This window comes from Rhinolophus hipposideros (assembly GCF_964194185.1).
Source record: "Rhinolophus hipposideros genome assembly, chromosome: 11".
Lineage (NCBI taxonomy): Eukaryota > Metazoa > Chordata > Mammalia > Chiroptera > Rhinolophidae > Rhinolophus > Rhinolophus hipposideros.
This window is the reverse complement of record NC_138057.1, coordinates 50,823,841-50,836,114: the sequence shown is the minus strand read 5'-3', so window position 1 is coordinate 50,836,114 and position 12,274 is coordinate 50,823,841.

The window sequence follows — 12,274 nt, the reverse complement described above, 5'->3', positions numbered from 1 at the left end:
ATAACCAATATGTACTGACAGAAGCCAGGAGAATATAAACGGGGACTGCATTCTGAGAATTCTGAGGATCAATCTAAGTGGGAAGAAGTTGAACCTAACATTGGATGAGGAAGAGGTTATCAATATGGGGACATTCTGTTGGGACACAAGACTTAACTGGCAAGGATCCTGAGAGTGCTAACAAGTTGTGAGGATGGTTTATAAGAGCTTGAAGAAAGCAATGGGCCATAATATATGAAATAGAGATGTCAGAACTGCTATGGGGGTGGGGTGAAATTAGGGATCAAAAGGCTAAGAGAAAAGTTGAAGTGGATATAGCACGTAAAACCAGAAAACTCACCAATTGACTCTTCCACATGACAGCCCTAAGGAATGCTCTGGGGAAAGGGGCATTGGCATCACTGATAGGCTCAGTGGTGGCTGCCCCTGCACTTTCAAACAGAGCTCCTTCATAGCAATGGAAATGATATGATCCCAAAATAATAGAGGCAAGATGGCAGCACTTAATCATCAGAGCAACGTAGATGCAATTATCATAATGAGCTATGAGATTGGATCAGCCCTCGGAAGAGCCTGAACTGCAGAGAGCAGTGGAGATGGCTAGATCATGATGTTCCTGAAGTCAAGATGGCCAACCTAGCAATCAAAAGAAATCAAGGCTAGACGATCAAAGGGCCAAGTCATGATTCATTGCCCAGTTTCTGGACAAGAACCAGTTTTCAGTCCTGGAATCCAATGATTGAAGGAGAGACCAGGTCTCCAGGAGGAAGAATCCTGCAACACCATGGCAAGTATAAATGGTGGTGATAGTCCCAATCCTTCCCTAAAGGAGTCTACTACCATTTACTTGGGCAGCCATACACAAGGGAAAGGAGAATGCTATCCAAGCAATTCAAGGACTGTTGGACAAAGTCTGAGATGAAATTGATACTAGAGGACCCAAAATATCACCAAGGGTCACCAGTTAGAATAGGGGCAGCAGATGGTTCAGTTGGTTAGAGCACAATAAGGTTGCCGGTTCAATTCCCACATGGGATGGTGGGCTGCCCCCCCACCCCCCCGCAACTAAGATTGAAATGGGTGACTGGACTTGGAGCTGAGCTGGCTCCTCCACAACTAGATTGAAGGACAGTGACTTGGAGCTGATGGGCCCTGGAGAAACACACTGTTCCTAATATTCCCCAATAAAATTTATAAAAAAAAATAATAATAATCTTTAAAAAAAAAAGAATGGGGGCATGTGGAGATTAGGTAATAAATGGGGTCCTGGCCCAGGTTCACTGTGCACAGTGGAATTTCCCAATTCTCAATTCCCAATTCTCAAATGTATAAATAAAATGGACATACTTGGTAGTTAATAGAACTATCACATTGGTCCCATGACCTGTGAAATAAGAGCTATAATAAGGAGGAAGGCCAAATAGAAGTCTCTGAAGCTTCCTCTTAATCCAGCCAAGATAGCAATAAAAAACATTACATCTTATAGAGATGGCAGAGATTAGTGATGCTCCTTTTTTAAAAAAAATCCATGTTATTTTTAGACAATCTCCATGACTTAAAAAAAAAAGATGCCTCTATTCCAAGTAAATCAAGGTCAAAATAAAGGAAGAGCTCAAGATAGCATCAGTCCCATCTGTCCTAGTCCTGGTGTGTGAATGAAAAGCAGCAGCCAATTACAATGATGGCAGGCAATGGATCCAAACTGCCAACTTTGTTAACATTTTTCCATTTCTAAACATCCTTAAAGCAAATCATATATGGGGTCACACCATCCTCACAGTAGTCCGGCCAAGCAATCATGCCATCTGGATTCACATTTTCACTAATAAACAACTGGTAGTTTTTAAAATTAGCAAGAATATGCTTGCTGATTTGTGGTGCATCTAAACATACTGGGACTCAGATTGCCCTTGTGGTTCATCAGCAGGGGTTCCAGACAGAGAGACAAGCCAAGGAGACTTGGAGCTGCTTCCTCCCTTCATCCACCAAGCCCCCAGCTCTGAAAGTGAGATATCACTCAGAAGTGTAACATTGTCCCTGCCCCAGCACCAGACAAGTGGCTCAGAGATTTTGAAGAGGAGTGAAGCAGGCCATAGTATACTGAATTCCAGTTCCTCCCCCAAAGGAATTCACTTCATTTGCAACTAAGTATGGAGAAATTCAAGTCAAGGAGCGCTCTCAAAACCAGTGGAAGTGTGGCAAAAGGCAATTGGAAGAAGACTGATAGATTAATTGACAATAGGCTTAGATATAGGCTGACTAGTATGCCAGAGAGAAATAGGGGAAAAAATAACTGGAAAGATCCCTTTTTGGGTTAGAACAAATCCCAAGCACTGACCTGGGGAACTATCCCCTCAAAGTAGTCCACATTTGATTGGATTGCTCTGTGAAGCATTTATGCCCCAGTTTTGTGAAAAACAGCAATCAGCAGAAAAGTAGTGGAATTTAACAGCTGAGGTGGTCAAAGAAAGCCAAAAAAAAAAAGAAAAAAGCAAGGAACAGAAATTGTCTATGAGAGTGACCAGATGTCAGATTTAACCAACAAAGACCTCAAAGTAGCCATTATAAATATGTTTAAAGAACTAAAGGAAACCAAGATTAAAGGATTGAAAGAGGGCGCCGGCTGGGTGGCTCAGGCTGTTAGAGCTCCATGCTCCTAACTCTGAAGGCTGCTGGTTCGATTCTCTCATGGGCCAGTGGGCTCTCAACCACAAAGTTGCCAGTTCAATTCCTCGAGTAAGGCAAGGGATGGTGGGCTTCGCCCACTGCAACTAGCAACAGCAACTAGACCTGGAGCTGAGCTGCGCCCTCCACAACTAAGATTGAAAGGACAACTTGACTTGGAAAAAAGTCCTGGAAGTACACACGGTTCCCCAATAAAGTCCTGTTCCCCTCCCTCAATAAAATCTTTAAAAAAAAAAAAAGAATTGAAGGAAGGTATGATGACAATGTCACATCAATTAGAGTGTATCAATAAAGAGAGATTTAAAAAGAATACAGTGGAGATCCTGGAGTTGAAAAGTATAACTTAAAATTTTCTAGAGGGGCTCAACAATAGTTTTGAACTGGAAGAAGCAATAACTAGCTAACTTGAAATCAGGCTGTTCATTATAAAAGTAACAATTCCATTCCCAGATATTTACATTAGAGAAATGAAAACATGAGTCCATAAAAAGACTTGTACATGAATGTTCTTAGCAGCTTTATTCATAATAATATAAAAATTAGAACCAACTCAAATGTTCATCAATAGGTAGATAAACAAATATCCATCCAGAATACTATGCAGCAATAAAAAGGAAATGTACTATTGATACTTAAAATAATGTGGGTAAACCTCAAAAACATGTTGGATAAAAGAAGCAAGATTAGAAAGAGTATATATTGTATGATGGCGTTTATATGTAATTCTAGAACTTGCAAAATGAATCTATAGTGACAGAAAGCAAAGCAATGGTTATTGGGGGGTAGGGGTGAGGGTGGGTGGAAATTGACTGCAAAGGTTCACAAGGGAATTTTCTAGGGTGATGAAAAATTCTATATTTTGATTGTAGTGGCAATTACAGATATGTCTGTCAAAACTCATCAAACTATATAATCTAAAATGTGTGCATTTTACTGTATTAAATTATACCTCAATAAACTTGATTTTTAAATATTTTATTGAAAAGAAGTAAAAAATAATAAAATAATGAAAAACAATAAAATAAATGAAATAAAAATTAAGAAAAAGAAAAGTAGTAATTATTGGAGAAATAGTTGATTACATTTCTGTGGCAGGGAGATTACAAGGTGAGCTTAGGACATGTTATGTGGAAAATCAAGGAAGCTTTCAAGCATCAATGGTGTTATGTCAAAAGTTCACAGGAGTTATCTTGAAGGGGTTCTTACTGGCCAAAGGTGGGTCAATTTGAGAACTAAAAAAATTATAATTGCTATTGAATGAAATATGTTGAATCTCTAAAAATTCATAAGTACAAGGAGATTTTTAAATAGACAAAGCCAGGAAAAAAATATTTTTCACCTTTCAAAATAGCTACAAATTAAACAGAATTAAACACTTATATCTTCCTGGTAGGAATTGTATTTCATTGAAACTAAATTGCCCAAGTTGATGAGAGAACATTATTCTTTATCAAAGATAGCATGCTAATAAAGGTATACAAAATGAAAGTAGTTGAAAAATCATTTCCCAGCGCTACTTAATCATATTATTAATTCAGGCAAAAATTATTAATTAACCATTCGTAAGTTGTTAATAGGGACTTGGACATTTGAATATCCACAATAACCCCACTCAGATGACTTCCTGGTTACAGGGTGATGATAAATGTAGTGTTTCCGTGGAGGAATAAAACTGTCACTTCCTTAGTCCAGAGATTGAGCTACATCTAACCCTCATTAAAGGTGAGACAAACCAGTGTTATGTATTTCCTTAGGAGGTGAGGGGAGTAAGTATACAATATCACCCATGATGTATTTTGGTTAAAAATGTTTAACTTGAACTAATCAAGCCTTTAAATCTAACATTCACTTGTAGGAAATAAGATAGAAAAACAAATTAAATGACCAAGGAAGCAATCAAGAAAATTCAGGAAGTGGGGCATTCTACAGGAAAACTGGACCACATTCTTTAGCAAGCTAGTGTCCTTTAAAAGGAAGAAGGAGAAGGAAGGGGATGGAAAGGAGAGGAGGGGTAGGAAAAGGAGGGGGAGAAAGGAGAAGAAGAGACAGAAAAACATGTTAAAATGGCAAATTTTATGTTATATACATTTTTACCAAAATAAAATTTAAAAAAAAAAACAACTAGTGTGGGATGTTGATAATTGGGGAGACTGTGTGTGAGGAGGGCCAGGGCCTATATGGTAACTCTCTACTTTCCGCCCAATTTTGTCATGACCTAAAACTACTCTAAAACATAATATCTATTAAAAAAAAAAATACTCATCAGAATCAGATTCAAAGATTTGAAGTGTGGTCTGTGATTGCATTCTACTTTGGACAGACTACCTGTACCAGTCATTTTTGATACAACTGGAGAAATCTGAATGGGAATTGAGAATTAGATCATTTTGACTTTGTAAGAAAAGAGATTTAGAAATGTCTAAAATTACTTTTAAATACTTTAGCATAAAAAATTGAAAGGGGAAAAATCATTGACTAAAATCTACAGAAGTTTTAAGAGAAATGTCCATTTGTCCCTAATTACTTCCTTTCATAAAATCATTACAAAGTCAAAATTTTTAAATTTAAATTATTGGTTTAAATTAAATTAAATAAATTATTAACTACTATGAAAATAAACAAGTTTTTCTGGTGTGCTCTTGATTAATTTTAGTTTTGACCAATGTTATCACTGTAGAGTAATTTTTTTACTACATTTAAATACATTAGAACTTACAGAAGGAAAAAAGTATTGAAGGAACACTGTAGGTCAATGCATTTTAATAGAGTTAGCACTATGAGCTCAAGCAGACAAAAAAATTTCATGTAAAATTTAATGGTACCAAATTATAACAATTACTGTCCTAAGTTTAATGTTTATTGTCTTTTCTTTAATCCACTGTTGATTTTTAAGATTACTGTTTTTTATTAAAGAAACATTTTATCATGAATATGATTTTTAAAATTTAGTGGGGTGGCCGGTTAGCTCAGTTGGTTAGAGTGTGGTGCTGAAAACACCAAGGTTGCCGGTTCGATCCCCACAAGGGCCACTGTGAGCTGCACCCTCCTTAAAAAATAAATAAATAAATAAATAAATAATAAAAGTAAAAAATTAAAAAAAAAAGTTTAGTACAAACAGATATACAGTGAAAAGTAAGTCTTCCTCCCATAGACACCGCTAAACCCCAGTGAACTGATGTTATCAATTTCTTGTGCAAACTTCCAGAAATATATATATATATCTTTTTAATTTTGTTTTTGTAATATATATTTTTTATATAAATAGAAGCCTATTACCTATAATACACTTTATTTTTTCTGATTTATTACTGTACTTTATATCTTAGAAATCATTCCACATTAACATATTCTACTTTATTCTTTTCTAACAGTTTCAGAATATTCCATTTTATCGATGTGTCAGAACTCTATCCATTCATTAATTCAACAAGTATCGATCTTTCAGGCATTCACTGTGATAGTGAGACAGCAAATATGTAAGGAGGGGGACACTTATGGAACAGTAGGTACAAAGGTCGAAGACAAGAATGTGCTTGGCATGTTCACAGAGCAGCAAGGCAAGTGTTGGTGAAGAGCGGTGAACGGGCTTGAGAGTGGAAGGGAATGAGGTCGAAGAGGTGGCCAGGAGCCAGATCATGCAGTCTCACTTACAAGGTCATGTTATTTTAAATTTGATGGGAAATCTTTAAAGGGTTGAGAGCTGGTGTGTGGCATTATCTGATTTATTTTTTAAAAGGATCACATGACTCCTGGGTGGTGAATGGATCATAGAAGTGCAAGAATGAGTACATGGAGAGCAGTTGGGAAATGATCACATAGTCTAGGCAAAAGATGAGGGTAGTTTACACTAATGAAGTAGTAGAGGAAAGAGATGATTAGATTCTGCATGTTTTAAACGTAGACCTGATAAGATCTGCTGATGGATTGGCAACATCAACTGAATCAACAGTCTAGACCTATTCCAGCCAAAATACAAGAGAAGTCCGGTTTAGGTTGTCCTGAAACACTGGAATATTCTATATATGGGGTGGACATGAGAGTATGGGGGATTGCTGGGAGTCGGTAGGCAGATAAGAGAGAATTAATATTTATTAAACATCTGTGCAGCAGTTAGGGTTCTGAGGTTGCAAGTAACAGAAACTGACTCTGGTTAACATTATATAGAAAAAGGAAGTCATTGGAAGGACATGGGGATGTTCACAGCCTGGAAAGAACAGCTACAATACCAGGCCTTAGAAAAGACAAGAACCAGGTGGCCCAGGGATCCACCGTGTTTCCCCGAAAATAAGACCTAGCTGGACCATCAACTCTAATGCATCTTTTGGAGCAAAAATTAATATAAGAACCAGTATTATATTATATTATATTATATTATATTATATTATATTATATTATATTATACCTGGTTTCACATTAAAATAAGACCGGGTCTTACATTAATTTTTGATCCAAAACACGCATTAGAGCTGATGGTCCGGCTAGGTCTTATTTGCGGGGAAACATGGTAGATGGCAAGAACTATTGGAGAGTTTCTTCAGGGTGCCAGCTGGGATGAATCTGTTCTAACCAATTTTAATCTTCCAACCAAAGGATTCAAATTACAGGAAACAAGGGTCTGGCTGGCCAAAGTTGGGTCACATGCCCATCTGGCCTGGGCAATAGAGCACCTTGATTGACAGATCCACCATTAGAGTGCAGCAGGGGAATGGTACTGTGTTTCCCCAAAAATGAGACCTAACCAGAAAATAAGCCCTAGCATGATTTTTCAGGATGACATCCCCTGAACATAAGCCCTACTGCATCTTTTGGAGCAAACATTAATATAACGTCTGGTCTTTTTTTCAGGGAAACACTGTTCCCCAAAGATAAATCAAAATATGCTACTAGAAAAAGGGAAATTAGATACTAGAACAGACAGAAACAATAGATTCCACCACAACTCAGCATGTTTTTGGCATATACATACATCATCTCATTTACTTCTCACAATAACCCTCTATGATAGGTGTAATATTAACATCTCTAAGAAAGGCTCAGAGAGGTTATGGAATTTGCCCAAAATCACAAAGCAACTAGGCAGCATAACAAGCATTTGAATTCAGGTCAAAACCGTGCTTTCAAAATTCATGCTCTTTCTGTTACACCATGGTAAAAGATTAAACTTCTACTATTCCTCAGTTTTCCCATCAGTAAAAAGAAGTAATTATTTGCTGTGGGTCTCCTGGGTAGCTTGGATATCCCAGCTAATTTAGGCTTGCAGAGCAGCCAGGGCTCCCTTGGAAGTGAGTGGCCTGTATTTCCTTTATTTCTTTTGTTATTGATTAGAAAAAGAAGGGGAAAAAAGCATGATGTAATGAAACACATAATAGTAGCCAGTTTTCAAATGCTTAATATTTTCTAAGCGTAGCGTTTTATATCCATCTTTGAATTTATTTTTCTTAATAGTCTCGTAAGGCAGGCTGGCCCGGTGGCTCAGGTGGTTAGAGCTCCATGCTCCTGACTCCGAGGGCTGCCAGTTCGATTCCTCGAGTACGGCAAGGGATGGTGGGCTGCGCCCCCTGAAACTAGCAACAGCAACTGGACCTGGAGCTGAATGGCGCCCTCCACAACTAAGACTGAAAGGACAACAACTTGACTTGGAAAAAAGTCCTGCAAGTACACACTGTTCCCCAATAAAGTCCTGTTCCCCTTCCCCAATAAAATCTTAAAAAAAAAAAAAAAAAGTCTCATAAGGCAGACAATATTATTAACCCGAATTTACAGTGAAAGAAACAGGTTTAGAGAGTGGAGATTATTGCCCAGCATCACTGGCTTTCAAACCCAAGTCTTTCTGACTTCAAAACTGATACTCCAGACCACTATACAGCACAACCCATCTGGAGCTCTCTTGCCCTTTTTGCACTGAAGCTGGAGGACGGTCCCTTTGCCAGCCACTCTTGATGAGAGGAGGTGGTCTTAGTTTCCTCACCTACATAGTAAGGGAGTTGGTTTGCTTATCTCTGACGCCCCGTCTAACTCTGATTTCTGCTTCCACTTTCAAGGCAAAGAGCTGCTTTCTATGTTAAGCAAAGAGCTAAATTCTGTGTTGTCGGAATCGCCTAAAAAACGTTTGCCTAAAGTTAGCACTTGTACAGCGCTTTACCGAGTGCTTCAGACCTTGATTACTGGGACCTTAGGGTTCCTTGCCCAGTATATCCCGGCTTCCAGAAACAGCCTATCGGTCAGGTGATCAGAACCCTTGTGATTCTAACTCAGGGCAACAGATTTACCAGGAAAAGAAGCATTTCCAATTTGTTAGAGAGATTGAAAAGAAAAACTCAGCTCATGCTGATTCTCTGGGGGTATCACACTCAGCAGCACAATGAGGTTCTTGTAAAACACAGAGGGATGAGCAATGTCCACTTAATGAACTTTGTGCGTAACCAGGCCAGAGCTCTGAGCCAAGAGGCGTGGCTTATTCCAATAAGGAAGATTGGGGGTGGGGAGTTGGGCTTCTGGAAGATTGGGGGTGGGGAGTTGGGCTGCAGATCAGCCTGAAAAATGGCTGGGTAGAGTGAACGGTGATATACAAGAAAGAGCAGTTGATATGAAAAGCAGTCTTTGTTTTCTACTCCTCTTGCCCTCATGTTTAGCTCTATTTCATTTCTTCTCCATATTCTTGGGAGAGTAGGAAGGAGTAGATAAAGTTGAAGGGAAACTGCTGTTCAATAGCAAAAAAAAAAAGGGGGGGGGCAATGATTTAAACCCCTCCTCTTCCCAAACAGCCCACAAATAGTCTCATTCTAGATGGTAAATAGGAATCTGAAAAATCCATTTTTGCTCAGCTTTTTCATTAAAGGGTATAAATTTTAATCAAATCAATATATTGTCATCACTAGAATTCTGCTTTAATATCATTAGCCTGTATTTAAATGTAGAAAAGATATTCCGATGCTCCCCTTATGACTCAGCGTTGAACTTAAGTCAGGTCTGCAAAAGGGAGATAAAAAGGCAAAAGTCGCCATGGAAGGGGGAAAAAAACACTCCTTCAGCAAGAGTAGGTTTCCAACCAGATGCAGTTCTTGGCTGGTGGCTAAGAGTGGGCTGATGTCAAATGGTCCTGTGATGTTTGCCAGGCCCCAGGGAATCAGGGCAAAGCTGGGTGGAGAGGATTTCTACCTACAGCTCCATCTCCCAGCCCTACTCTCTGACAAAAGTGATCCCATGGCCAGATGGTAGGGGATGGGAAATGGGGAAAGCTGGAGAAAGGGAGGACTGGCCAGATTAGTACGTGTTTCCTTCCCCAGAGCAGGGGCTCATGCATCAAAGCAGGGCACAGATGGTCTTCCAAGTAATTAGAGAAATTAAATCCCCAGGATTTTCAATCCCTATATAGCCAGACTGATTACAAAAAAACAGAGAGAGGGAAGGAAGACATGGAAGATGTGAAAGGCCCTTTGGATCTTTCATGTGCAAAGGACTACCTCTTGACAGTCATTCCCAGAAGCACTAGGGTTCATAATCTCCCACTTTTACAATTTCCTGAATCATGTTTCATCATTTGCCTCTTCCTCTGGCCCCATCCTTTCCCATCTGGCTCATATATTAAGGAGAATTGGCTGAAATATGATCTCTCTCTCTTTTTTTTTTTTTTTGTATTTCAGTTCACAAGATCTTTTTTTTTATTTTATTTTTATTTTTTTTTATTAGTTTCAGGTGTACAAGACAAGGTAATACTTAGACGTTCATCATTTATATCCCTCACACTGTGAACCCCCCTCCCCCCTGAAAAATGATCTCTTGGCTACAGTCAGAAATTTCTCTCTTATGGATTCTTGCTGATTATTTCTGCTGAATTCTCATGAATAATAGAAAAATTTCACTGGCAACATACAATAATGTTAAGACTTGACCTGGGAGCCTGGGACTGTGATTACCACTTGATTCTGACTTCATCCTTAAGTAGTTGTGACAGATGAGGGGACTCTTTGTCACTCGCACTGAGTGTACACTCATAGTGACAGGTGTGCAGGATCTGGTGTAAGAGATACCTCTTGGCTCTGGCCACAGAGAGGGGACTTTACAAACAACCAGAGGGATAAATGGCTTAACAGAGACACCTGTGCCTAGAATGAACTTCCTAGAGTGCGATGGGCCTTTGTGAGTAATGATCTCCGCGCTACAGAGGATAAATGATGTCCCAAACAGTGTGATAGAGGGGAAAGACTGTTGGATTGGATGGCAATTGATATAGCTTCAGTCCTGCCTCTGTCACTAATTTGCTGTGGCTTTTGCAAGTTGCTTTGCCTCTCTGAGTCTCAAATTCCTCTTCTTTAGAATGGAGATGATACCGTCTACTTCTCAGGGTTTTTGGAAGGTTCAAGATGAATAGTGTTGTGATCGTGTGTTAAGAGGCATGAAGGGTTATAAAACAGACTATGAGGTTCCCAGACAAAGTCATCAGGGTTAGCATCTATCTCTTGGGTCTATTTTCCTCAGTTTGACTTTCTTCTTAGATAGGCTACCCCCAGGGGATGGCAAACTTATCCCAGCAGCTCCGGCCTTACATTCTTCTAGTGTAGTAACCCCAGCATTTTGAAAGCCTGTTTCCTAATACCTCAAGCTTTGGCCAAAACTAGATTACATATTCAATCCTAGAGTCAAATGGCTGGGTCAACCCCAGGTCATACCGCATGAACTAAAATTAACAGTAAAATCAGGATTCTGTCATCAAAAGGATGGATACTAGGAAGACCAAAACAATACGTATGGTACTCTGTAAGGTAGAGAAGAAAAGTTAGAAGATTTGATGGAAAAAGGGACCATAAGGCATTTGTTATTGCCTCCTTGAAGATTTCCTCAAATGTCCTTTTATGGAAATAGCGAAAGCTTCCCAGGAAAAATATAGTTCCTCTATTCCCTACAAATCCAGTTGTACAAAGAAAGCAATACCCTCTGCCCACTGTGACCAAAGAGATGTGCCTGTCCACTGTTTGGCCAGATGCCTACTGCCTCACTGTGCTCTGAAGAGAGCCTCTGAGGGAGGACATGGTTTCTATCCTTAGGGTTGTTTCACTGGATTAAGCAGGAAAAACACAGAAGATGTAAGTCTGATAGACTATGCAGGGCTGGTCAGGTTCTGTTCCCTGAAACTCAGTTCTCTTCAGCTTCTTACTCCACCCATGATATTACACTCCTCCACAGGGTCAAAGTTGACTCACCATTACTATATCGCAAAAAGGAAGAGAAAGTCAAGTAGCTTCCTATTAAAGGTGTTGCCAACATTACGTCAGTTCACTTCCCTTTTGGCAGCCAGAATGTAGTCAATGTCATACATAGCTGCAAGAGAGGTTAAAAATGTAGTATAGCCGACTACCAAGCACATAGCTAAACATAGGGGGATCCATTACTAGCAAAAGATGGGTATATTGGGGAACAATTAGCAGTACTCTCCTTCACCCTTCCAAAGCCAGCTTCTACCCATCTCCCTTGAAACTCTCTACATCTTTCAAAAATTAGCTTCTCTGACCAGCTTTTTCCCCCCTTTTCTTCTGCCTCCCCCTCCCCCCCCCCTCAGCCCCTCTTCCATTTCAAGCCATTGTTTCTCAGT